Raw genomic sequence first — 27,768 nt, forward strand, 5'->3', positions numbered from 1 at the left:
CTTATCTGACGAGGTGAGAGTGGAATTAGAAGAGGGCATAGGAGCACGAGTATTATCCTGAAAGCATTTGGGAAGATCATTAAGGATTTTGGAATTAGAAAGCGCCGACTCCTTGTCAGTGCTTTCGGGAGAAGAAGCCGGGAAGGTCTCACTGTGGATGTAGGGTTCTGCGAATGTGGAATAATTAGTCAAGACAGTGGGAGGAGTACCATTATATTGCTTCAGGAGGTTGACGTGGCACAGCTGGGTCTTCCGCCGCCTATCTGGAGTCTCTATCACATAATTATTATTATTCCTGCACTCTTTGACGCAGTAGGGTCCTGAAAATCTGTTTTGTAAAGGTGAACCTGGGATAGGGAAATAAGCAAGGACGAAGTCTCCCGGCTTGAATTTTCTTACTTTGCTGGTCTGGTCGTAATGAGTCTTCATTCTCACCTGGGCTTTCAATAGATTATCATGGGCAAAGCGGTGGACTCTCTCTAGAATGTGCTGAAGGTTTTGAAGAAACTGGGGCACATTCTGATGCTCACTGAAGGTGGCATCTCTGAGAGAGTCTTTGAAAGCCTTAAGGGGAGTACGGCACTTACGGCCGTAGAGCATCTCATAAGGAGATACTCCTAGGGACTCATTGGGGAGACTTCTGAAAATACACATTATTAGGTCAATCTGCTTATCCCAATCCTTTGAGGTTTCACTACAAAACTTTTTCAAGAGTGCTTTGATGGTCTGATGACTACGTTCAAGAGAACCCTGTGAAGCAGGATGATAGGGGCTGGACAATACCTGTTTGATGTTGAACTCCTCCAGTGTTCTTTTGAAGAGATCACTGGTGAAGTTGGTGCCACAGTCACTTTGAATCTCCCTGGGAAATCCGTATTGAGTGAAGATCTTCAGTAGATGTTTGATAACCGTAGCAGCCGTGATGTTCTTCACTGGAACTGCTATGGGAAATCTGGTGGTAGGACACAGGATGGTTAGGATGTAGGCGTTACCTGAACTGGTCCGAGGTAAAGGACCAACACAGTCTATTATGAGTCTGTGGAAAGGTTCCGCAGGCACCTGTATGGGAATCAGTGGTGCTCTGGGAATGGAGACGTTCGGTTTGCCTGCCATCTGACATGTATGACACTGTTTTACGTACTGTTTGACGTTATTTACCATACCTGGCCAGTAGTAGTCTTGACGAATCCCATGGTAAGTCTTGTTGAAGCCGTAGTGGGAGAATGATCCGTGGGCCAGGTGTAGAATAGTGGGCCGCAGGCTGGTGGGAATCACAAGTTGTTCGGTGTTGGCCCAATCGTCCTCCTCCTTCAGTTTACTGGGTCTATATCGGCGGTAGAGCAAGTCGTTCTCTAGGAAGAACCCAGGAATACTGTCGGGTTGAGTCTCAGCCTGGAAAAACAATGGTGTTAAAGTAAGATCTTCCCTCTGCAACTTACGGAACTCCAACTTGGTCAGATGCGGGGGTAGTTTCTGAGGGTCTTGAGGGACAGCGGTAGCAGTAGAGTCAGCTGGCTGTGGACGTGCGGCTTGTGCACGGGTGGTCACGAGAACCGGAGGAGAAACTTCATCACTCTCTTGAACCTCTGCTGGAACATACTCAAGAATAGGGTTACTTGGCACAGAGTTACACACCTGGGGTTTGTCCATGACGATCAGGTTGGTTGGTTGCAGGTCTTCTGCCAAGTCGTTGCCTAGGAGAAGTTGCACTCCAGGCATGGGAAAAGGCTTTTCCCTGACGGCGACTTGGACTTCCCCGTTCACGTAGGGACAATCCAGGTGGACTCTGGCGAGAGGGTATGGAGTAGTAGCAGTGAGGTCAGTGATGAAGACCGTTTCCCCGGTGTAGACTATGTTGGGCACAGCCGACTTCAAGATGATCGATTGTAGAGCCGCTGTGTCCCTCAAGATCTTCAATTTGAAACGTCCCTCCGGATTTGAACCGTTGGCAGAGACAGTTCCAGTATACAGGTGGTTACTGAAAAGAGAAAGATCATTAACATCAACACCAACATTCATCACAGGCTTACCGGACTTAGGAGGAGTTGGTTTGGGTCGTTGTTGGTCAGTGGATCCCTTGTATTGAGACTTACCACACTTGTCTATGGTATGTCCATAGAGTCTACAATACTTGCAGTACAGTTGTGAACCAGCTTGATCGGGGCTCACCTTCTCGTAACTGTACCACGACTTCTTACTGGAGGATGGTTCAGGTGTCAGCCGGTGGATGAGGCTGTAAGTGTCAGCCGACTTAGCACACTTCAGGTAGTCGGTTTCTTCTTTATCTGCTAAGTAGAGGCGGACAGGAGGCGGCACACGTCTCAAGAATTCTTCAACAAGCATCAGGTTGACGAGTTCTGTAAAAGTAGAGACATGTGCTGCTTCCAGCCATTTCATGAAATACCTCCGTTTCGTGTTAGCAAACTCGAGGAAGGTAGTGGTACTTGCCTTCAGGTGGTCACGGAATTTCCTTCTATAACTTTCAGTAGAGAGGAGGTAGGCGTCCAACACTGCTTGTTTCAGAGTGTAGTAGTCATTCTCAGACGCCAAAGTACTGAGTGTGACTGCAGCTCTACCTGTAAGATGGACTCTGAGAAGTGTGGCCCATTGGTCGACAGGCCAACTGAGTTGATTAGCAAGGGTTTCAAAGGTGGTAAAAAACACATCAACTTCTGCTTCTACAAAGGATGGCATTAACTTACTTGCATGTGATATATTAAAACTGACGGGAAGATTGGCAGTAGCTTGTTGGCGTTGAGTGAAGTGTGAAGTTTCCAAGGCGATTTCACGTTGACGACACTCTAGAGCCAGAGTTGCTTGTTGCTTGTCATGTTCGCGTTGTATTTCCAACTCGCGTTGTTTTGTTTCAAGCTGTACTCTCTCACGTTCATGGAGTAATGCGACCTCGCGTTCGTGTTCTTCTCTCCTCAAGGCAGCTTCGCGTTCTTGTTCGTCTCTCCTCAAAGCAGCTTCGCGTTCGTGCTCTTCCCTTCGTATGGCAGCTGCTTCTCTTTGCTGCTCACGTTCAATCTTGGCCAGCTCTAGTTTAAGTTTCATCGTAGCCAAGTCAGTTTTCTCTGCAATATAGTAAGTTTCATGAGTTTCAGAGTCTATCTTACCTTGCTCTAAATAGTAATCCAGCAACAGGTTGTGTAGGTCATTTTTGTTGGCTTGGTAGGGAACTTCTAGTTGATACTCATGTGCAAGAGTTTGTAATTCAGTCCTCTTGGCACGACTCAAAGTCCCTATTTCACCTGCTGGATTTGCACGGAAAGTTTGGAGACGAAACATGGTGAAATTAGCAAATAAAGGTACACGAATGTTCAATAATGAAATGTCAGAAACAGGACAACGTGGCAACTGGTACCTATCCTGTGTGATCTTTAACAATTAACGTTAAGTGAAAGATATTAAATGATTAAATTAAATCAAGGGCGCAGGAAATCTTGTACCCGGTACTCATGTAAGAGAATAAGGGCAAGAAAATCCTACTAACAAATGAAACAAAGTTTCGAAAACAAATGAAACAGTTAAATGCTTCAAAAGTAAAATTGGTAGTCCAAGAATGTAGGCATACCTTGCCAAGTCTCTATAGGACATAAAGCAAGTTTTTCCTACTGAATTTAATATGATACTTACAGAATTAGCGAACTTTTGTGCTCTGAAAAAATAAGCTAATTCCCTACCGTTGTATGTATCATCATCTCTGACTGACGTGTAGGGGTGCGAGGTGTCAACTGGTGACGAGAACTGCTGCTGAGGTCCCAATTCAGCAACTAAAGTTCGAGCTAGAGGAACTATGGCCCTCTTTGTCCTCCTATAGTCAGATTGCAGAAGATTGGGTACTCTTGACCCGGGGCAGACCACAGTACCAGGGTACCAATATGATGATCTGTCAGAATGAGAAATATTCAAGGGACATAGATGGTAAATACGAGTAATAACAAGGAGGGAGAGATGACCAATTAAGAGTATGACTGCGGCCTACAGTCACCACGTAATCCAAAGTTGTCTCACCTTCACTATATGTTACTCTCGTAATGCACAATACACCGCACCTTATAAAAATGAAATTGAATGAAAAATAGTAAAGCTACGTTAACAGAGTTAAATACGCTTACCATAAATTACCACTTGGCACCAGTACCTGAGTGAGGCTCCTAGGACAGGCCCCCATATAACTTGTGACGGTAACGCGTTGGTGTTCGGCTGTTTAATGCTAGGGGTATGGCCTCGTCACATAGTTATAAAAAAAAATAGAAAAACTGGAACTTCGTCTGTGGTAAGGTAAGGAGAAGACACACAAAACACAAGTAAACTTTAACAATGAAATTTTAATTACGTTAAATAAATCAAAACATGAAAATAATGCACAAACAAATATGTATAATAAAATCAATCAATCAAAATAATAAGAATTCTTAAATGACAAAATGAAAAGTTACGTTAAGGCAAAATAACAAGAAGTGCAATACAACAGTAAGTGGGAGGTGCTGGAATATTGGCTTAAAGCCACCACCTCTCTCAGTACACTCTAGAGTCTAGCTGGGAGGTGTGCTGGCTACGAAAGCACGGAACATTCTGAAGACTGATGTTGGGGCGACCCCAGACATCGGGTAGTATTGGGGGGCGAGTGCAGGTGCAGCCAGACCGGCGACCAATCAGCGGAGCCGTAGCGATCAACGGGTAGTTTGGTGATTTGGGTCCGAACAGGTGGCGGGCTGCATACGTTTCTGCTCACCCTTGCAAGCCTTGCTGGTGCTGGTGTTGTTGTCGTTGTTGGACATTTCTTCCATAGTCTTTTTATATAATTGTGAAGACGTAATTTTGGAGGGAAGAGCAGGCTCAATCTCTTGAAGGAGATTATCGTCACAATATATATATATATATATATATATATATATTTAAATATATATTTAAATATATATTTAAATATATATATATATATATATATATATATATATATATTTATATATATATATATATATATATATATATATATATATATATATATATATATATATATATATATATATATATATATATATATATATATATATATGTCGTACCTAGTAGCCAGAACGCACTTCTATGCCTACTATTCAAGGCCCGATTTGCCTAATAAGCCAAGTTTTCATGAATTAGTATATTTTCTCTAATTTTTTTCTTATGAAATTATAAAGCTACCCATTTCATTACGTATAACGTCAATTTTTTTTATTGGAGTTAAAATTAATGTAGATATATGACCGAACCTAACCAACCCTACCTAACCTAACCTAACCTATCTTTATCGGTTAGGTTAGGTTAGGTAGCCGAAAACGTTAGGTTAGGTAGGTTAGGTAGTCGAAAAACCATTAATTCATGAAAACTTGGCTTATTAGGCAAATCAGGCCTTGAATAGTAGACATAGAAGTGCGTTCTGGCTACTAGGTACGACATATATATATATATATATATATATATATATATATATATATATATATATATATATATATATATATATATATATATATATATATATATATATATATATATATATATATATATATATATATATATATATATATAACTAACTGAAAACTCACACCCCAGAAGTGACTCGAACCCATACTCCCAGATGCCACGCAACTGGTATGTACAAGACGCCTTAATCCACTTGACCATCACGACCGGACATAATGAGGTGATAGCCGAGGCTATTTGAACCACCCCACCGCCGGCACTCGGATAGTAATCTTGGGCACAGCATTTTACCAAATCACCTCATTCTTTGGGGCACACGTGAGGAACACAAATGCGAACAAGCCTGAATGATCCCCAGGACAATATGCAACTGAAAACTCACACCCCAGAAGTGACTCGAACCCATACTCCCAGATGCCACGCAACTGGTATGTACAAGACGCCTTAATCCACTTGACCATCACGACCGGACATAATGAGGTGATAGCCGAGGCTATTTGAACCACACCACCGCCGGCACTCGGATAGTAATCTTGGGCACAGCATTTTACCAAATCACCTCATTCTTTGGGGCACACGTGAGGAACACAAATGCGAACAAGCCTGAATGGTCCCCAGGACAATATGCAACTGAAAACTCACACCCCAGAAGTGACTCGAACCCATACTCCCAGATGCCACGCAACTGGTATGTACAAGACGCCTTAATCCACTTGACCATCACGACCGGACATAATGAGGTGATAGCCGAGGCTATTTGAACCACCCCACCGCCGGCACTCGGATAGTAATCTTGAGCACAGCATTTTACCAAATCACCTCATTCTTTGGGGCACACGTGAGGAACACAAATGCGAACAAGCCTGAATGGTCCCCAGGACAATATGCAACTGAAAACTCACACCCCAGAAGTGACTCGAACCCATACTCCCAGATGCCACGCAACAGGTATGTACAAGACGCCTTAATCCACTTGACCATCACGACCGGACATAATGAGGTGATAGCCGAGGCTATTTGAACCACCCCACCGCCGGCACTCGGATAGTAATCTTGGGCACAGCATTTTACCAAATCACCTCATTCTTTGGGGCACACGTGAGGAACACAAATGCGAACAAGCCTGAATGATCCCCAGGACAATATGCAACTGAAAACTCACACCCCAGAAGTGACTCGAACCCATACTCCCAGATGCCACGCAACTGGTATGTACAAGACGCCTTAATCCACTTGACCATCACGACCGGACATAATGAGGTGATAGCCGAGGCTATTTGAACCACACCACCGCCGGCACTCGGATAGTAATCTTGGGCACAGCATTTTACCAAATCACCTCATTCTTTGGGGCACACGTGAGGAACACAAATGCGAACAAGCCTGAATGGTCCCCAGGACAATATGCAACTGAAAACTCACACCCCAGAAGTGACTCGAACCCATACTCCCAGATGCCACGCAACTGGTATGTACAAGACGCCTTAATCCACTTGACCATCACGACCGGACATAATGAGGTGATAGCCGAGGCTATTTGAACCACCCCACCGCCGGCACTCGGATAGTAATCTTGAGCACAGCATTTTACCAAATCACCTCATTCTTTGGGGCACACGTGAGGAACACAAATGCGAACAAGCCTGAATGGTCCCCAGGACAATATGCAACTGAAAACTCACACCCCAGAAGTGACTCGAACCCATACTCCCAGATGCCACGCAACTGGTATGTACAAGACGCCTTAATCCACTTGACCATCACGACCGGACATAATGAGGTGATAGCCGAGGCTATTTGAACCACCCCACCGCCGGCACTCGGATAGTAATCTTGGGCACAGCATTTTACCAAATCACCTCATTCTTTGGGGCACACGTGAGGAACACAAATGCGAACAAGCCTGAATGGTCCCCAGGACAATATGCAACTGAAAACTCACACCCCAGAAGTGACTCGAACCCATACTCCCAGATGCCACGCAACTGGTATGTACAAGACGCCTTAATCCACTTGACCATCACGACCGGACATAATGAGGTGATAGCCGAGGCTATTTGAACCACCCCACCGCCGGCACTTGGATAGTAATCTTGGGCACAGCATTTTACCAAATCACCTCATTCTTTGGGGCACACGTGAGGAACACAAATGCGAACAAGCCTGAATGGACCATTCAGGCTTGTTCACATTTGTGTTCCTCACGTGTGCCCCAAAGAATGAGGTGATTTGGTAAAATGCTGTGCCCAAGATTACTATCCGAGTGCCGGCGGTGGGGTGGTTCAAATAGCCTCGGCTATCACCTCATTATGTCTGGTCGTGATGGTCAAGTGGATTAAGGCGTCTTGTACATACCAGTTGCGTGGCATCTGGGAGTATGGGTTCGAGTCACTTCTGGGGTGTGAGTTTTCAGTTGCATATTGTCCTGGGGACCATTCAGGCTTGTTCGCATTTGTGTTCCTCACGTGTGCCCCAAAGAATGAGGTGATTTGGTAAAATGCTGTGCCCAAGATTACTATCCGAGTGCCGGCGGTGGGGTGGTTCAAATAGCCTCGGCTATCACCTCATTATGTCCGGTCGTGATGGTCAAGTGGATTAAGGCGTCTTGTACATACCAGTTGCGTGGCATCTGGGAGTATGGGTTCGAGTCACTTCTGGGGTGTGAGTTTTCAGTTGCATATTGTCCTGGGGACCATTCAGGCTTGTTCGCATTTGTGTTCCTCACGTGTGCCCCAAAGAATGAGGTGATTTGGTAAAATGCTGTGCCCAAGATTACTATCCGAGTGCCGGCGGTGGGGTGGTTCAAATAGCCTCGGCTATCACCTCATTATGTCCGGTCGTGATGGTCAAGTAGATTAAGGTGTCTTGTACATACCAGTTGCGTGGCATCTGGGAGTATGGGTTCGAGTCACTTCTGGGGTGTGAGTTTTCAGTTGCATATTGTCCTGGGGACCATTCAGGCTTGTTCGCATTTGTGTTCCTCACGTGTGCCCCAAAGAATGAGGTGATTTGGTAAAATTCTGTGCCCAAGATTACTATCCGAGTGCCGGCGGTGGGGTGGTTCAAATAGCCTCGGCTATCACCTCATTATGTCCGGTCGTGATGGTCAAGTGGATTAAGGCGTCTTGTACATACCAGTTGCGTGGCATCTGGGAGTATGGGTTCGAGTCACTTCTGGGGTGTGAGTTTTCAGTTGCATATTGTCCTGGGGACCATTCAGGCTTGTTCGCATTTGTGTTCCTCACGTGTGCCCCAAAGAATGAGGTGATTTGGTAAAATGCTGTGCCCAAGATTACTATCCGAGTGCCGGCGGTGGGGTGGTTCAAATAGCCTCGGCTATCACCTCATTATGTCCGGTCGTGATGGTCAAGTGGATTAAGGCGTCTTGTACATACCAGTTGCGTGGCATCTGGGAGTATGGGTTCGAGTCACTTCTGGGGTGTGAGTTTTCAGTTGCATATTGTCCTGGGGACCATTCAGGCTTGTTCGCATTTGTGTTCCTCACGTGTGCCCCAAAGAATGAGGTGATTTGGTAAAATGCTGTGCCCAAGATTACTATCCGAGTGCCGGCGGTGGGGTGGTTCAAATAGCCTCGGCTATCACCTCATTATGTCCGGTCGTGATGGTCAAGTGGATTAAGGCGTCTTGTACATACCAGTTGCGTGGCATCTGGGAGTATGGGTTCGAGTCACTTCTGGGGTGTGAGTTTTCAGTTGCATATTGTCCTGGGGACCATTCAGGCTTGTTCGCATTTGTGTTCCTCACGTGTGCCCCAAAGAATGAGGTGATTTGGTAAAATGCTGTGCCCAAGATTACTATCCGAGTGCCGGCGGTGGGGTGGTTCAAATAGCCTCGGCTATCACCTCATTATGTCCGGTCGTGATGGTCAAGTAGATTAAGGCGTCTTGTACATACCAGTTGCGTGGCATCTGGGAGTATGGGTTCGAGTCACTTCTGGGGTGTGAGTTTTCAGTTGCATATTGTCCTGGGGACCATTCAGGCTTGTTCGCATTTGTGTTCCTCACGTGTGCCCCAAAGAATGAGGTGATTTGGTAAAATGCTGTGCCCAAGATTACTATCCGAGTGCCGGCGGTGGGGTGGTTCAAATAGCCTCGGCTATCACCTCATTATGTCCGGTCGTGATGGTCAAGTGGATTAAGGCGTCTTGTACATACCAGTTGCGTGGCATCTGGGAGTATGGGTTCGAGTCACTTCTGGGGTGTGAGTTTTCAGTTGCATATTGTCCTGGGGACCATTCAGGCTTGTTCGCATTTGTGTTCCTCACGTGTGCCCCAAAGAATGAGGTGATTTGGTAAAATGCTGTGCCCAAGATTACTATCTGAGTGCCGGCGGTGGGGTGGTTCAAATAGCCTCGGCTATCACCTCATTATGTCCGGTCGTGATGGTCAAGTGGATTAAGGCGTCTTGTACATAACAGTTGCGTGGCATCTGGGAGTATGGGTTCGAGTCACTTCTGGGGAGTGAGTTTTCAGTTGCATATTGTCCTGGGGACCATTCAGGCTTGTTCGCATATATATATATATATATATATATATATATATATATATATATATATATATATATATATATATATATATATATGTCGTACCTAGTAGCCAGAACGCGCTTCTCAGCTTACTATGCAAGGCCCGATTTGCCTAATAAGCCAAGTTTTCCTGAATTAATATATTTTCTCTATTTTTTTCTTATGAAATGATAAAGCTACCCATTTCATTATGTATGAGATCAATTTTTTTTATTGTAGTTAAAATTAACGTAGATATATGACCGAACCTAACCAACCCTACCTAACCTATCTTTATAGGTTAGGTTAGGTTAGGTAGGTTAGGTAGATGAAAAACAATTAATTCATGAAAACTTGGCTTATTAGGCAAATCGGGCCTTGCATAGTAGGCTGAGAAGTGCGTTAATTATGGCTACTAGGTACGACATATATATATATATATATATATATATATATATATATATATATATATATATATATATATATATATATATATATATATATATATATATATATATATATATGTTTCATTGAATATGACCGCATATTCTGTATTTATTATTTTCTGGTTTAGGGCTTCTATCCCTCTAACTATTTTCTTAGCATCAGGGCTTAATTAGAATAGGAGTTCTCCAAAACTCATTTTCGTACTTTTAAGGTGAAGAAAAGAAGTGATTTACTATAGAGGGTATTACACTTATTTGTATAATTGCACGACGTTTCGAACCCTCATGGTTCATTCTCAAGTGAACAGATCTTACAATACTAGTTGATTTTATACCCGCATTAGGTCAGGTGATAATACAATGAAGGTGAAAAACATGGGGGGATACATAAGGGATAAACATAGGGGCTGCAGAAGGCTTATTGGCCCATACGAGGCATCTCCTATCTAAACACAAAGATTAATCCAGTGTAATTAGCCTGTTATGTTGGACATTGTCTTCTGTGTTGGCATCGATATGTTCTTGTCTTGTCCTTACTCTCATGGTGGGTAGAGTAAATAGTTCCGTGATTTGGGTGTTCATGGTAGGTCGCTCTATTCTTATGTGAATTGCCTCAAGAATTTGTAATCTTCTTGAATCTTGGGTTTTGTCTATTATGCAAGTATTCTTGTTCAACATTTCTCTTGTTAGAGTAATGTCATGGGCTTGTCTCATGTGATTCCTAGGGGCACCAGATTGAAGATGGCATGTCAAACGCCTCGTCAGCTTGGTCGACGTCATACCTATGTACTTACATTGAAGGTTACATCCTTCGTGGGGGCAAGTGTACATGTATACAACGCTTGACTGCTGTAGAGGGTTCTCCGTCGGCTTCGGGCTGTTTTTGATAAGGAGTTCGGAAGTCTTCTTGGTTTTGTAGAATATTATCAGGTTTATGTTTTGGTTAGGAGTAGTGCTTTTTACTCCTTTACGGATTATTTCTTTCATTATTCTTTCCTCTTTTATATGTTCACTGTGCATGGTTGATTTGTAATATAATTTTATTGGGGGTGTTGTGGTTTCTGTTCTAGGTTCTGAATTATACCAACGGTCCAAGTGTCTTCTTATAGCAGCGTTTATTTCCGCGTTGCTATATCCGTTGTTCACCAATACCTGAGTTACTCTTTCAAACTCTCTACTCACGTTGCTCCATTCAGAGCAGTGGGTAAGCGCTCGACGAATATAAGCATTGAGAACACTGGCTTTGTATCTTTGGGGGCACTCACTTCTACCGTTCAGGCATAATCCTATGTTGGTGGGCTTGGTATATACGTTGGTGCTTAAAGAGGTTCCTGTTTTTGTTATTAGTACATCCAAGAATGGCAGACTGTTATTTTCACTATTTTCATGTGTAAATCGGAGTACTGACTCTCTCTCTAGGTGTCTTTTTAGGTCAATTAGTTCATCTGAGTCTTTTACTATTACGAATATGTCATCTACATAACGGCAGTATACAGTTGGTTTTTGTCTGCTACTGAAGACCCTATCTTCGATGGTTCCCATATAAAAATTAGCAAATAAAACTCCTAAGGGGGAGCCCATTGCTACTCCGTCTATTTGTAAATACATGTCTCCTTGTGGACTGATGAAAGGGGCTTCCTTTGTACATGCTTCGAGAAGACTTTTCAAGTGTGGCTCAGGTATGTCTAATTTGGGGGTGCTCTCGTCTCTGTATACTCTGTCCAGTATCATTCCTATGGTTGTGTCGACTGGGACGTTGGTAAAAAGGGATTCAACGTCCAGGGAAGCGATGATTCCATCGGGCTGGGTAGATTTGATCAATTCTAGGAAATCTGCTGATGATTGTAGACTAAACTTACTTGGAGTGTATGGAGTTAGGAGTTCATTGAGTTTCTTTGCCAGGTGATAAGTTGGGGTTGGTATTTGGCTGATTATAGGGCGTAGTGGGTTACCTGGTTTATGCGTCTTAACATTGCCGTAGGCATATCCTAAGCCATAGTCGCCTTGAAGTTTATTGAAATGCACACTACCTTTCTTTGCGTTGATTGCTGTAATTGTTTTGTTTACTTTCCACTTAAGGTCTTCTACGGGGTTCCTCGTGATTCGTTGAAATTTGGAGTCGTCACTTAGGATGTCGCTAATTTTGTTCATGTATTCATGGGTAGGAATCAATACATATGCTGCTGTTTTGTCGGCTTTTCTTATTGTTACGTCTTTCAGATTTTTTAGTTGTTTCGCTGCTTCTTTGAGTCGTGGGGTTAAGATTGTAGATGAATATGTTCCTCGTTTTTTCCCTGCTTCTGCAAGTAGTTCAGCTTGAAGTGTGTCAGTGGTGATGACTTTTTTGTTGTCTTCTAGCTTATGGATATCGTCCAGAAGCATTTCGATTTCCAGGCGTTTTTGATGCATCTTTGGTTTAGATAAGAATTGACAATTTAGACCAATATTTAAGAGGTCTCGTTGGTCCTGTGTAAGATCATAAGAAGTCAGGTTAAAGTAGCCATCTTTAGGACGAGGGATTTTTAGCTGTCCACCGTTTAGGGATGTTAACTTACGGAGTGTCTTTGTTTCTACAAGAGTTTTATGTTGTTGTTTCAGGTAAAATAGTTCACTGTTGATGGTTTGCTTGAGTTGGATAGGGATGTCGTACTGGGTCCATTTGTTTAACAGATGCTCCGCCTGCTCTATAAAGGTTTGGAGGGCTTCCTTCTTCTTGTTTAGTTGATGCCGAATGAGCTCTTGCCTATACCTATAGGTAAACTCTGTATTGCGGACTGCTGGGTCATGTGGGTTTATATTGGTGTATACTGGCAGCAGGTTTTCTTTCAAACATGTTTCATTGAATATGACCGCATATCCTGTATTCATTATTTTCTGGTTTAGGGCTTCTATCCCTCTAACTATTTTCTTAGCATCAGGGCTTAATTGGAATAGGAGTTCTCCAAAACTCATTTTCGTACTTTTAAGGTGAAGAAAAGAAGTGATTTACTATAGAGTGTATTACACTTATTTGTATAATTGCACGACGTTTCGAACCTCCATGGTTCATTCTCAAGTGAACAGATCTTACAATACTAGTTGATTTTATACCCGCATTAGGTCAGGTGATAATACAATGAAGGTGAAAAACATGGGGGGATACATAAGGGATAAACATAGGGGCTGCAGAAGGCTTATTGGCCCATACGAGGCATCTCCTATCTAAACACAAAGATTAATCCAGTGTAATTGGCCTGTTATGTTGGACATTGTCTTCTGTGTTGGCATCGATATGTTCTTGTCTTGTCCTTACTCTCATGGTGGGTAGAGTAAATAGTTCTGTGATTTGGGTGTTCATGGTAGGTCGCTCTATTCTTATGTGAATTGCCTCAAGAATTTGTAATCTTCTTGAATCTTGGGTTTTGTCTATTATGCAAGTATTCTTGTTCAACATTTCTCTTGTTAGAGTAATGTCATGGGCTTGTCTCATGTGATTCCTAGGGGCACCAGATTGAAGATGGCATGTCAAACGCCTCGTCAGCTTGGTCGACGTCATACCTATGTACTTACATTGAAGGTTACATCCTTCGTGGGGGCAAGTGTACATGTATACAACGCTTGACTGTTGTAGAGGGTTCTCCGTCGGCTTCGGGCTGTTTTTGATAAGGAGTTCGGAAGTCTCCTTATCAAAAGACTTCGGAAGTCTCCTTATCCTTATTGCCTCGTATGGGCCAATAAGCCTTCTGCAGCCCCTATGTTTATCCCTTATGTATCCCCCCATGTTTTTCACCTTCATTGTATTATCACCTGACCTAATGCGGGTATAAAATCAACTAGTATTGTAAGATCTGTTCACTTGAGAATGAACCATGGAGGTTCGAAACGTCGTGCAATTATACAAATAAGTGTAATACACTCTATAGTAAATCACTTCTTTTCTTCACCTTAAAAATACGAAAATGAGTTTTGGAGAACTCCTATTCCAATTAAGCCCTGATGCTAAGAAAATAGTTAGAGGGATAGAAGCCCTAAACCAGAAAATAATAAATACAGAATATGCGGTCATATTCAATGAAACATTTTTGAAAGAAAACCTGCTGCCAGTATACACCAATATAAACCCACATGACCCAGCAGTCCGCAATACAGAGTTTACATAGGCAAGAGCTCATTCGGCATCAACTAAACAAGAAGAAGGAAGCCCTCCAAACCTTTATAGAGCAGGCGGAGCATCTGTTAAACAAATGGACCCAGTACGACATCTCTATCCAACTCAAGCAAACCATCAACAGTGAACTATTTAACCTGAAACAACAACATAAAACTCTTGTAGAAACAAAGACACTCCGTAAGTTAACATCCCTAAACGGTGGACAGCTAAAAATCCCTCGTCCTAAAGATGGCTACTTTAACCTGACTTCTTATGATCTTACCCAGGACCAACGAGACCTCTTAAATCTTGGTCTAAATTGTCAATTCTTATCTAAACCAAAGATGCATCAAAAACGCCTGGAAATCGAAATGCTTCTGGACGATATCCATAAGCTAGAAGACAACAAAAAAGTCATCACCACTGACACACTTCAAGCTGAACTACTTGCAGAAGCAGGGAAAAAACGAGGAACATATTCATCTACAATCTTAACCCCACGACTCAAAGAAGCAGCGAAACAACTAAAAAAATCTGAAAGACGTAACAATAAGAAAAGCCGACAAAACAGCAGCATATGTATTGATTCCTACCCATGAATACATGAACAAAATTAGCGACATCCTAAGTGACGACTCCAAATTTCAACGAATCACGAGGAACTCCGTAGAAGACCTTAAGCGGAAAGTAAACAAAACAATTACAGCAATCAACGCAAAGAAAGGTAGTGTGCATTTCAATAAACTTCAAGGCGACTATGGCTTAGGATATGCCTTCGGCAATGTTAAGACGCATAAACCAGGTAACCCACTACGCCCTATAATCAGCCAAATACCAACCCCAACTTATCACCTGGCAAAGAAACTCAATGAACTCCTAACTCCATACACTCCAAGTAAGTTTAGTCTACAATCATCAGCAGATTTCCTAGAATTGATCAAATCTACCCAGCCCGATGGAATCATCGCTTCCCTGGACGTTGAATCCCTTTTTACCAACGTCCCAGTCGACACAACCATAGGAATGATACTGGACAGAGTATACAGAGACGAGAGCACCCCCAAATTAGACATACCTGAGCCACACTTGAAAAGTCTTCTCGAAGCATGTACAAAGGAAGCCCCTTTCATCAGTCCACAAGGAGACATGTATTTACAAATAGACGGAGTAGCAATGGGCTCCCCCTTAGGAGTTTTATTTGCTAATTTTTATATGGGAACCATCGAAGATAGGGTCTTCAGTAGCAGACAAAAACCAACTGTATACTGCCGTTATGTAGATGACATATTCGTAATAGTAAAAGACTCAGATGAACTAATTGACCTAAAAAGACACCTAGAGAGAGAGTCAGTACTCCGATTTACATATGAAAATAGTGAAAATAACAGTCTGCCATTCTTGGATGTACTAATAACAAAAACAGGAACCTCTTTAAGCACAAACGTATATACCAAGCCCACCAACATAGGATTATGCCTGAACGGTAGAAGTGAGTGCCCCCAAAGATACAAAGCCAGTGTTCTCAATGCTTATATTCGTCGAGCGCTTACCCACTGCTCTGAATGGAGCAACGTGAGTAGAGAGTTTGAAAGAGTAACTCAGGTATTGGTGAACAACGGATATAGCAACGCGGAAATAAACGCTGCTATAAGAAGACACTTGGACCGTTGGTATAATTCAGAACCTAGAACAGAAACCACAACACCCCCAATAAAATTATATTACAAATCAACCATGCACAGTGAACATATAAAAGAGGAAAGAATAATGAAAGAAATAATCCGTAAAGGAGTAAAAAGCACTACTCCTAACCAAAACATAAACCTGATAATATTCTACAAAACCAAGAAGACTTCCGAACTCCTTATCAAAAACAGCCCGAAGCCGACGGAGAACCCTCTACAGCAGTCAAGCGTTGTATACATGTACACTTGCCCCCACGAAGGATGTAACCTTCAATGTAAGTACATAGGTATGACGTCGACCAAGCTGACGAGGCGTTTGACATGCCATCTTCAATCTGGTGCCCCTAGGAATCACATGAGACAAGCCCATGACATTACTCTAACAAGAGAAATGTTGAACAAGAATACTTGCATAATAGACAAAACCCAAGATTCAAGAAGATTACAAATTCTTGAGGCAATTCACATAAGAATAGAGCGACCTACCATGAACACCCAAATCACGGAACTATTTACTCTACCCACCATGAGAGTAAGGACAAGACAAGAACATATCGATGCCAACACAGAAGACAATGTCCAACATAACAGGCCAATTACACTGGATTAATCTTTGTGTTTAGATAGGAGATGCCTCGTATGGGCCAATAAGCCTTCTGCAGCCCCTATGTTTATCCCTTATGTATCCCCCCATGTTTTTCACCTTCATTGTATTATCACCTGACCTAATGCGGGTATAAAATCAACTAGTATTGTAAGATCTGTTCACTTGAGAACGAACCATGGAGGTTCGAAACGTCGTGCAATTATACAAATAAGTGTAATACACTCTATAGTAAATCACTTCTTTTCTTCACCTTAAAAGTACGAAAATGAGTTTTGGAGAACTCCTATTCCAATTAAGCCCTGATGCTAAGAAAATAGTTAGAGGGATAGAAGCCCTAAACCAGAAAATAATAAATACAGAATATGCGGTCATATTCAATGAAACATGTTTGAAAAAAAACCTGCTGCCAGTATACACCAATATATATATATATATATATATATATATATATATATGTCGTACCTAGTAGCCAGAACGCACTTCTCAGCCTACTATGCAAGGCCCGATTTGCCTAATAAGCCAAGTTTTCCTGAATTAATATATTTTCTCTAATTTTTTTCTTATGAAATGATAAAGCTACCTATTTGATTATGTATGAGGTCAATTTCTTTTTATTGAAGTTAAAATTAACGTAGATATATGACCGAACCTAACCAACCCTACCTAACCTAACCTAACCTATCTTTATAGGTTAGGTTAGGTTAGGTAGCCGAAAAAGTTAAGTTAGGTTAGGTTAGGTAGGTTAGGTAGTCGAAAAACAATTAATTCATGAAAACTTGGCTTATTAGGCAAATCGGGCCTTGCATAGTAGGCTGAGAAGTGCGTTCTGGCTACTAGGTACGACATATATATATATATATATATATATATATATATATATATATATATATATATATTAGTATATTTTGGTAGCAGTCTTTCCTATAGACATATATTATTAAATATGACCGAAAAAGTAAGATTAATAATTCTAACACGAATTTTCTCAATCTTTCGTACATTTCGCTTCACTGTTGGAGGTAAATCAAAAATCAATTCTCCAAAATTCATTTTTATTTCTAGTCTGACGCGACACGAGCGCGTTTCGTAAAACTTATTACATTTTCAAAGACTTTAGTTCACAAATACACAACTGAATAGAACTTACGCATCTCCGATTTTATAACTACATTTGAGTGAGGTGGAAGGGGTGATGTGGCATTTACACAAGACAGAACAAGATGTGGTATTAATATGGTATTAATTTCATCAACACAAGACAGAACAAGAGTATTAATAGGGTATTAATTTCATCAACACAAGACAGAACACGAAACAATGGATATTGAATAGAAGTGTTTGTAGAAAGCCTATTGGTCCATATTTCTTGATGCTTCTATATTGGAGCGGAGTCTTGAGGTGGGTAGAATATAGTTGTGCAATAATTGGTAGTTGATTGCTGGTGTTGACTTCTTGATGTGTAGTGCCTCGCAAACGTCAAGCCGCCTGCTGTCGCTGTATCTATCGATGATTTCTGTGTTGTTTACTAGGATTTCTCTGGCGATGGTTTGGTTGTGGGAAGAGATTATATGTTCCTTAATGGAGCCCTGTTGCTTATGCATCGTTAAACGCCTAGAAAGAGATGTTGTTGTCTTGCCTATATACTGGGTTTTTTGGAGCTTACAGTCCCCAAGAGGGCATTTGAAGGCATAGACGACGTTAGTCTCTTTTAAAGCGTTCTGTTTTGTGTCTGGAGAGTTTCTCATGAGTAGGCTGGCCGTTTTTCTGGTTTCATAGTAAATCGTCAGTTGTATCCTCTGATTTTTGTCTGTAGGGATAACGTTTCTATTAACAATATCTTTCAGGACCCTTTCCTCCGTTTTATGAGCTGTGGAAAAGAAGTTCCTGTAAAATAGTCTAATAAAGGGTATAGGTATTTAATAATATATATATATATATATATATATATATATATATATATATATATATATATATATATATATATATATATATATATATATATATATAAATATATATATATATGTCATACCTAATAGCCAGAACGCACTTCTCAGCCTACTATGCAAGGCCCGATTTGCCTAATAAGCCAAGTTTTCATGAATTAATATATTTTCTCAAATTTTTTTCTTATGAAATGATAAAGCTACCCATTTCATTATGTATGACTTCAATTTTTTTTATTGGAGTTAAAATTAACGTAGATATATGACCGAACCTAACCAACCCTACCTAACCTAACCTATCTCTATAGGTTAGGTTAGGTAGGTTAGGTAGTCGAAAAACAATTAATTCATGAAAACTTGGCCTATTACGCAAATCGGGCCTTGCATAGTAGGCTGAGAAGTGCGTTCTGGCTATTAGGTACGACATATATATATATACAAAGCCAGTGTACAATTAAATTTTTTTCTTTATTATGCACCCCATACCCATCCCGTGGGCGGTGGTGTAAAGAATTACAGAGGCACATAATTGGTTCAGGAACTGAACCCTCTAGTTCGTTTAGCTAAGCAAATAACAATTTTGACGCTAGTTACGAAATTATTAATGTTGTATATACATGTACACACTCTCATACATACATGGAAATTCCGGGCTGTGACGGGTTCAAAGACTACACAACAGGAACTATAATAATGGGTGGACCTAAGATAATAGTGGCAGTCATTTACAACCCTCCCCTAAATGACAGAAGACCTAGACAGGAGTTTGATAGGAACAACATGGCAACCATTAATATAATAAGAGAGAGCAGCTTCAGTTGCCTGCAGGAATGGCTCAAGACTCTTAATCATGAGCGATTTCAACCATGGAAAGATAGACTGTGAGAATGGGGACCCACATGGTGGTGCAGATACGTGGAGAGCTAAACTCTTGGAAGTGGAAACAAGGAATTTTCTGAGCCAGCATGTCAAGAAACCCACAAGAGTGAGAGGCAATGATGAACCAGCTAGACTCGACTTGATATTCACCCTGAATGAGTCAGAAATAAGAGAAGTCAAAGTTGAAGCCCAAATAGGAATGAGTGACCACAGTGTACTTACCTTTGAGTACTTGGTGGAGGTAGGAATAACCTATCCAAGGATGGGATCGGAGGGAAAAAGACTGAATTACCGAAGAGGAAAATATGACGAGATGAGGAACTTCCTCAGGGGAATACCATGGGAAACAGAACTTAGAGACAAGAATGTGCAGGTCATGATGGATTTTGTCACCCAGAAGTGCCAGGAAGCTGCAGACAGGTTTATCCCTGTCCAAAAATCAAATCAAATCAAATCAAATGTTTATTTAGGTAAGGTACATACATACAAGAGATTTTACAAAGAGTGATGGATTTATAGATAGAGCTAGTACATACAATGCCTAAAGCTACTATTACGCAAAGCGTTTCGAGCATGAAAAACTTAAATGACTAAAGCTTAATACTAATTGAGCATAAGGAATAAAATGAGTTGAGAACAAATAAAAAAAGAGTTAAAAAGGGGGGGGGGGGAGAACATGGCTGAAAAAGCAGCACAAATACAATTCGGTCGACAAACAGCGTCATTTAAAAAAAAAAAGACATTGGTTGACAACAGAGGGGTAAGGTAGGTTACAGGGAATTTATTAGGTAGTGCTTCGTTTTTATCTTAAACTGGTTGAGAGAGGTACAGTCTTTAACATGGTTGGGAAGGTCATTCCACATTCTGAGTCCCTTGATTTGTAGAGCACTTTTAGATTGATTAAGTCGTACTCTAGGAATATCAAAACTATTTATTTCTGGTGTGGTGCTCATGGGCTCTGTTACAACCTTCAATGAAGCTTTTGAGGTCAGGATTGGCATTACAGTTCAGCGTTTTATATATGTATAATACACATGAGAGAATGTGCAGTGACTTAATATCTAACATATTCAGAGATTTGAGTAGAGGTACCGAGTGATGTCTGGGGCCAGAGTTGGATATTGTCCTAATAGCAGCTTTGTGTTGAGTGATTAGAGAACGTAAATGATTTTGGGTAGTAGAACCCCAAGGAGTTCTAGGAGAAAAGGAGAAAAACGAAAAACAACAGAAAAACCCATGGTTCAACCAGGAATGCAAGGTAGCGAAGAAACTGAGTAAAAGAACATGGAGAAACTACAGAAATAACAGAACACCAGAGAGCAGGGAGAGATACCAGAGGGCCAGAAATGAGTATTTCAGAGTGAGAAGGGAAGCAGAGAGACAGTTTGAAAATGACATCGCGAGTAAAGCCAAGACCCAACCAAAGCTGCTCCACAGCCATATCAGGAGGAAAACAGCAGTGAAGGAACAAGTGATGAAGCTGCGAAAAGGGGATAACAGATACACAGAGAATGACAAGGAGGTGTGTGAAGAACTCAACAAGAGATTCCAGGAGGTCTTCACAATAGAACAATTACCCAACTATACCCAAACCTCTAAGAAGCAAGAGGAGATGTTACAAAAGTTAGAGAACCATTTTAACTTCCTACAACAGCAACACACTGCAACCTAAAACGAATCAGACCAACTTAAGCTCCTTGATTCTGTCATCATCTCATCACAGGATTTTCCCCATGAAACTGAGAGAGAAGACTGTACTGCCATCGTGATCCAGGAATTGCGTACTAAGTTGAATTATTCAATCGAAGCAAGTGACATTAAGTCAGCTTATAGAGTGGGTACCAAATCATCTGGTACAAATAACAGAAAGATTCATGTGAAGTTAGATAGCTGCTCCCGCCAGTCAGGCCTTATTACTGCTGCAGTCGCTAGGAAATCCAATGTTTATGTGAACGAATGTCTAACCAGATTCAGACAAAATCTCTTATTTAAACTACGTGGAATTTGCAAAAGATCCCCTGCTATTAAACATTGTTTTGTGCGCGATGGTAAAATAATAGCTAGGAAGACTGACTGGAAAGACTTATGTCATAACCACTGAGGCATACCTCACTTCTTTCCTGGATGACTGTGGGATATCAGCTGAATAACCAGAACATAATTTGTAGTCTCACATACAACCAAAGTGTATTAAGCTCTGCCTTTCCTTTCCAACGATTTTTCAATTTTATTTTTATTTTTTGTTTGTCATCTTTGTTGTTGAAATTGCTTGTATCTGGAAAACCTTTCCGGATATCCTAAAAAAAAGCGAGAGTAACCCCTGTACACAAATGTGGTGATCTCACAGATGTTAACAACTACAGACCTATATCAATCCTGCCTAACTTATCAAAATTTTTTGAAAAACTAATCTACAAGCAGCTTTACTCTTATCTAGCCAAACTCAATATACTTAGCTCTTGCCAATATGGCTTCAGACCCAAAAAAAGCACTAACGATGCACTTATTAGTATGATTAACTTGATTCATGCAGCTCTTGATAAAAATGAGTTCCCTGTTGGGATATTTGTGGACCGTCGTAAGGCTTTTGACACTGTCAACCACCAAAACCTTCTTCTTAAATTACATCATTATGGAGTCAGAGGACACTCCCTGCAATACCTCAAATCCTACCTTACTGACAGGCTCCAGTATGTTTCTGGGAATAATTCAATTTCTCCCACCCTACCCATCAACATTGGTGTTCCTCAGGGCAGCATACTTGACCTTCTCTTTCTCATCTACATTAATGACCTTCCAAATGCCTGCCAACACCTCAAACCAATTCTATTTGCTGACGACACAACCTTCATTTACTCCAGTCCTGACCCCTTTACTCTAAATGCCACAGTAAATACTGAGATAAATAAAGTCCATCTTTGGCTAACTGCCAACAAACTCACCCTTAACATTGACAAAACGTTTTATATTCCGTTTGACAATAAATCCTCTAATCAGATAAATCTCAAAATAAACAATACCCAAATTTGTAACAAATTAGACGGCAAATTCCTTGGCGTTCTCATCGACCACAACCTGAATTTCCATGGTCACATTCTAAATATATCAAAAACAGTTTCAAAAACTATTGGCATTCTTTCTAAGATCAGATATTATGTACCCCGCCCTGCCCTGGTTACTCTCTATTACTCCCTCATCTATCCATACCTCAACTATGGTATTTGTGCTTGGGGTTCTACTACCCAAAATCATTTACGTCCTCTAATTACCCAACACAAAGCTGCTATTAGGACAATATCCAACTCTGGCCCCAGACATCACTCGGTACCCTTACCCAAATCTCTGAATATGTTAGATATTAAGTCACTGCACATTCTCTCATGTGTATTATACATATATAAAACGCTGAACTGTAATGCCAATCCTGACCTCAAAAGCTTCATTGAAGGTTGTAACAGAACCCATGAGCACCACACCAGAAATATATACAGTTTTGATATTCCTAGAGTACGACTTAATCAAACTAGAAATGCTCTACAAATCAAGGGACCCAGAATGTGGAATGACCTTCCCAACCATGTTAAAGACTGTACCTCTCTCAACCAGTTTAAGATAAAAACTAAACACTACCTAATAAATTCGCTGTAACCTACCTCACTCCTCTATTGTCAACCCATGTCTGTTATTTTTTTGATCAACAATGTTTGTCAACCTATTGTATTTGTGCTGCTTTTTCAGTCATGTTCCCCCCCCCTTTTTTTTTTATCTTTATTTGTATTTGTTCTCAACACTTTTTATTCTTTATGCTCAATTAGTATTAAGTTCTAGATATTAATGTTTTTCTTGCCCGAAACGCATTGCGTAATAGTGGCTTTAGGCATTGTATGTACTAGCTCTATCTATATATCAATCCATTAATGTAACATCACTTGTATGTATGTACCTTACCTGAATAAACATATTTATTTATATTTATTTAGATAATGGCTCCAAAGAGCCTCCACTTACGGGCTCACCATAGCCCGTGCTACAGGAACTTATTGTTCTGAGTAGCGAATCTTAAACAACAACAACTTTCTTCATATGAAAGGTTTCTAATTTGGGGAATTAACTTAGTCATCCAAAGTGAATTTATATCCATTCTATAGTACGGCGACCAAAACTGAACTGCATAATCTAAATGGGGCCTAATCAGAGCTACATATAGCTGAAGAACCACACCAGGTGTCTTGTTACTAACGCTTCGATTAATAAATCCCAGTGTCCTATTTGCCTTATTACGAACATTCATGCATTGATCCTTTTGTTTTAAATTCTTACTTATCATAACTCCCCAGATCCCTTTCGCAATTCGACATCGCAATCTCAACACCATCTAGCTCGTATCTTGTAACTCTATCATCATTACCTAGCCTCAAAACTTTACATTTATCAGCATTAAACTGCATCTGCCAATCCTTTGACCATTTGACAATACCATGAGCCTCTATCTTTTTAAACAGTCTTTCATGTGGCACTGTATCAAAAGCTTTGCTAAAGTCAAGGTACACAACATCACAATCACAAAGTTATTTATTTATTTATTTATTTATTTATTTATTTATTTATTTATTTATTTATTTATTTATTTATTTATTTATGCATATACAAGAGGGTACATTGGGAATGTGAGGATACATAATATGGTAATTACAATCTTGTAAAGCCAATAGTACTCGCAGTGTTTCGGGCAGGTCCTTAATCTAAGAAAAATTTAAGTAGGTAAATACTTGCAAAATTTATAAAAAAAATGATAACAGTTACATGGCAAGAGAAAAAAAAAAGATGAGAGAAAATTGTAGGTACAGTATATTAAAGCACATAGGTAGCTAAGATTGATTGCAATGACAGCTTGAATGGTAGTTGACAAAAATTGGTAGGCACATAAAAGAAGACAGCAATGAACACAATGATAAGGTTGTTTGGGTTAAATACATAAAAATTAGGAGATTGGGTAACACTAGGAACAGAGCAAATTTAAAGCTCAGTGTAGGAAGCTAAGAAGATGAAATTAGGTACTTTTTGGTTTTGCTTTTAAATAAGGCAAAAGTTTTACAGTTTTTCAATTCACTAGGGAGTGAGTTCCATAAACTAGGTCCCTTAATTTGCATAGAGTGTTTACACAGATTAAGTTTGACCCTGAGGATATCAAAAGAGATATTTATTTCTGGTGTGGTGATAATGGGTCCTATTACATCTGTCCAGGGAGAGTTTCAGAGCATGGTTTGCATTTAAGAACAGGATTTTGTAAATGTAGTTGACACAAGAGAATGTGGGGAGGGAGTTAATATTAAGCAAGTTTAGGGATTTAAACAAGGGAGCTGAGTGTATTGTGTGAAAGCAGAGTTAGTTATTATTCTGATAGCAGATTTTTGCTGCGTGATGATGGGTTTAAGGTGTTTTGCAGTGGTAGACCCCCCATGCACAGATACCATAATTAAGATAGGGGTAGATTAGTGCATAATATAGTGAGAGGAGAGCAGAGTTAGGAACATAATATCTGATTTTGGAGAGTATACCAACTGTCTTAGAGACTTTCTTAGTTATGTGTTGCATGTGGGTGCTTAAGTTGAGTCTCTTGTCTAGGAATAGGCCAAGAAACTTGCCATCATTTTTATTACTGATGTTAATGTTGTCTATCTGTAGCTGAATTGCGTTTGATGATTTGCTTCCAATAAGATGTAGTAAGTCTTATCAATGTTTAATGATAGTTTGTTCGATGACATCCATAAGTGGACTTTTTTTAATTCATTATTCACAACATTATTTAGTGTATGTGGGTTGAGGTTTGAATAGATAAGGGTAGTATCGTCAGCAAACAATATAGGTTTGAGAATATTAGAGACATTAGGCAGATCGTTTATATATATAAGAAATAGAAGAGGTCCTAAGATACTGCCCTGTGGCACTCCAACGGTAATTGGTAGAGTGGAAGAAGTTGTATCATTGATGGTTACATATTGGTGTCTGTCACTAAGATAGGATCGGATGTAGTCAAGGGCAAGGCCTCGAATTCCATAATGCTGGAGTTTAAGTAAGAGGTAGTTGTGATTGACAGTATCAAAGGCTTTTCTTAGGTCAATGAAGAGTCTAATCGGAAACTCATTTTTGTCAAGGGCTGAGTAGATTACGTCAAGGAGACTAATGAATGCATCGTTGGTGCTCTTTTGGGACCGAAAGCCAAACTGGCAGGGGCTGAGTATGTCGAATTTTACGAGGTAGGAATAGAGCTGTTTGTAAATAATTTTTTCAAATATTTTTGATAGAATGGGTAGATTTGATATTGGTCTATAATTGTTTATGTCCGCCGGATTGCCTCCTTTATGGACTGGCGTTACTCTTGCTTTTTTGAGGATATCAGGGAAGGTGTGACACTATAGATTTGTTGAACAGTAGGGCTATGGGTGGGGCAAGGGCATGGGAGGCTCTCTTGTATACAATGGACGGAATTTCACTGGTGTTCCCTGCCTTGGTTTTTAGAGAGTGTATGATGGACACAACATCTGCCGGGCTGATTGGTGAAAGGAGATGAGAGTTTGGATAGCTGCCTGAGAGATATGTGTTAATAATATCACTTTAGTGCGCGCGGCACTCGCGAAAAAAAAAGGCACCTTGTGTGTGCGGCGTTCTGGGCGCTCAAGCGTAAACACAAAAAAGTGTATAATCTTTTCACGCTCCTAACATCAATTCTCTAGCTACGTTTTTCATTTTGGTATCAATGCGTTGGCAATAAAATTCTCTACAAGATCATATGCATAAAATGTCACCAAAGCATTTGCTATCCCACCACGAAGTAAATAAACACGAAGATGACTCGCCGTGACACCCAAACAGGAAGTAAATGTTCATACTCTTTCGTTTGTTGCCAGCCTCACAGTCATCCTACAGCGCTTATTTTGATATCACTGAACTCGCAATAAAATTCCCCACCCAGACACATGCCTATCAATGTCTAATTATGGTATGGGGGGACCCGCACGAGTGTGGGAACTGGGTGAAGCTTTAGCCGTGATTTCAGCAGCGACGACACTGTTGCGATGCAGCGATTTGAAAGTTTATACTTATTTCACTGTCCTGACATTATTTCTCGAGCTACGTATTTCATTTTTATGGCAATGTGTTCGTAATAGAAAGTTTTATATATAACAGTAGAAAGTTCTATAAGAACATGGGTAGAATTGGCCAACAGAGCGTCAAATAAATTTGCGGCCAATAAAATCTTACACATGTTTGTACCCGTGAGCGTAAAAAGTTTTTACTTTGCTCATGTTTTTTCAAGTTTATACTTGTTTCACACCGTTTTTTTTGTTTGTATAGTGTTCGAAATAAAATGCTCTACACAGACATATGCATATAAATGTAGAATCATGATCTCGGCCAACACAAGAGTGTGTGGAGTGGGCGATTACCCTCGTTGTGTCACCAACTCTATAGTCTCTCCTCTTAGTTACAATACATTGCCGTTTTCTCAAATAGGCACTGTGCCTATTAGAGAAAATAAAAATTTAATGGCAAACATATTCATATAAACCCCAAGTCGTTCGAGTAGTAAATACCCACTATAACACGGTCCGTAAATTTACGTCGTGATCCGACAAGCGCTTATCTAAACCGCCCGTAATTCTAAGTGGAAACTCCAGGAAAGTGTATGTGTCTTTTAGTTCAAATCAAAAAATAAAATAAAATCAAATGTTTATTTAGGTAAGGTACATACATACAAGAGATTTTACAATGTTTGATTGATTTATAGATAGGGCTAGTACATACAATGCCTAAAGCCACTATTACGCAAAGCGCTTCGGGCATGAAAAACTTAAATGACTGAAGCTTAATACTAATTGAGCATAAAGAATAAAATGAAAACATATGGAATGTTTTCAAATAAAATGTTTTGAAAGAGGGAATCAAAACTGAGCCACACACACAAACTATTTGGATAGAATTAAACGAAAAAGCAAATAATATTATAATAGGAGTTATATATAGGCCACCAAATTTAGACAGAATGGAAGCAAAGCATCTATTGGATAAAATATCTAGGGCATCTAG

Source organism: Procambarus clarkii, chromosome 35 (genome assembly GCF_040958095.1).
Source record: "Procambarus clarkii isolate CNS0578487 chromosome 35, FALCON_Pclarkii_2.0, whole genome shotgun sequence".
NCBI classification, from domain to species: Eukaryota; Metazoa; Arthropoda; class Malacostraca; order Decapoda; family Cambaridae; genus Procambarus; species Procambarus clarkii.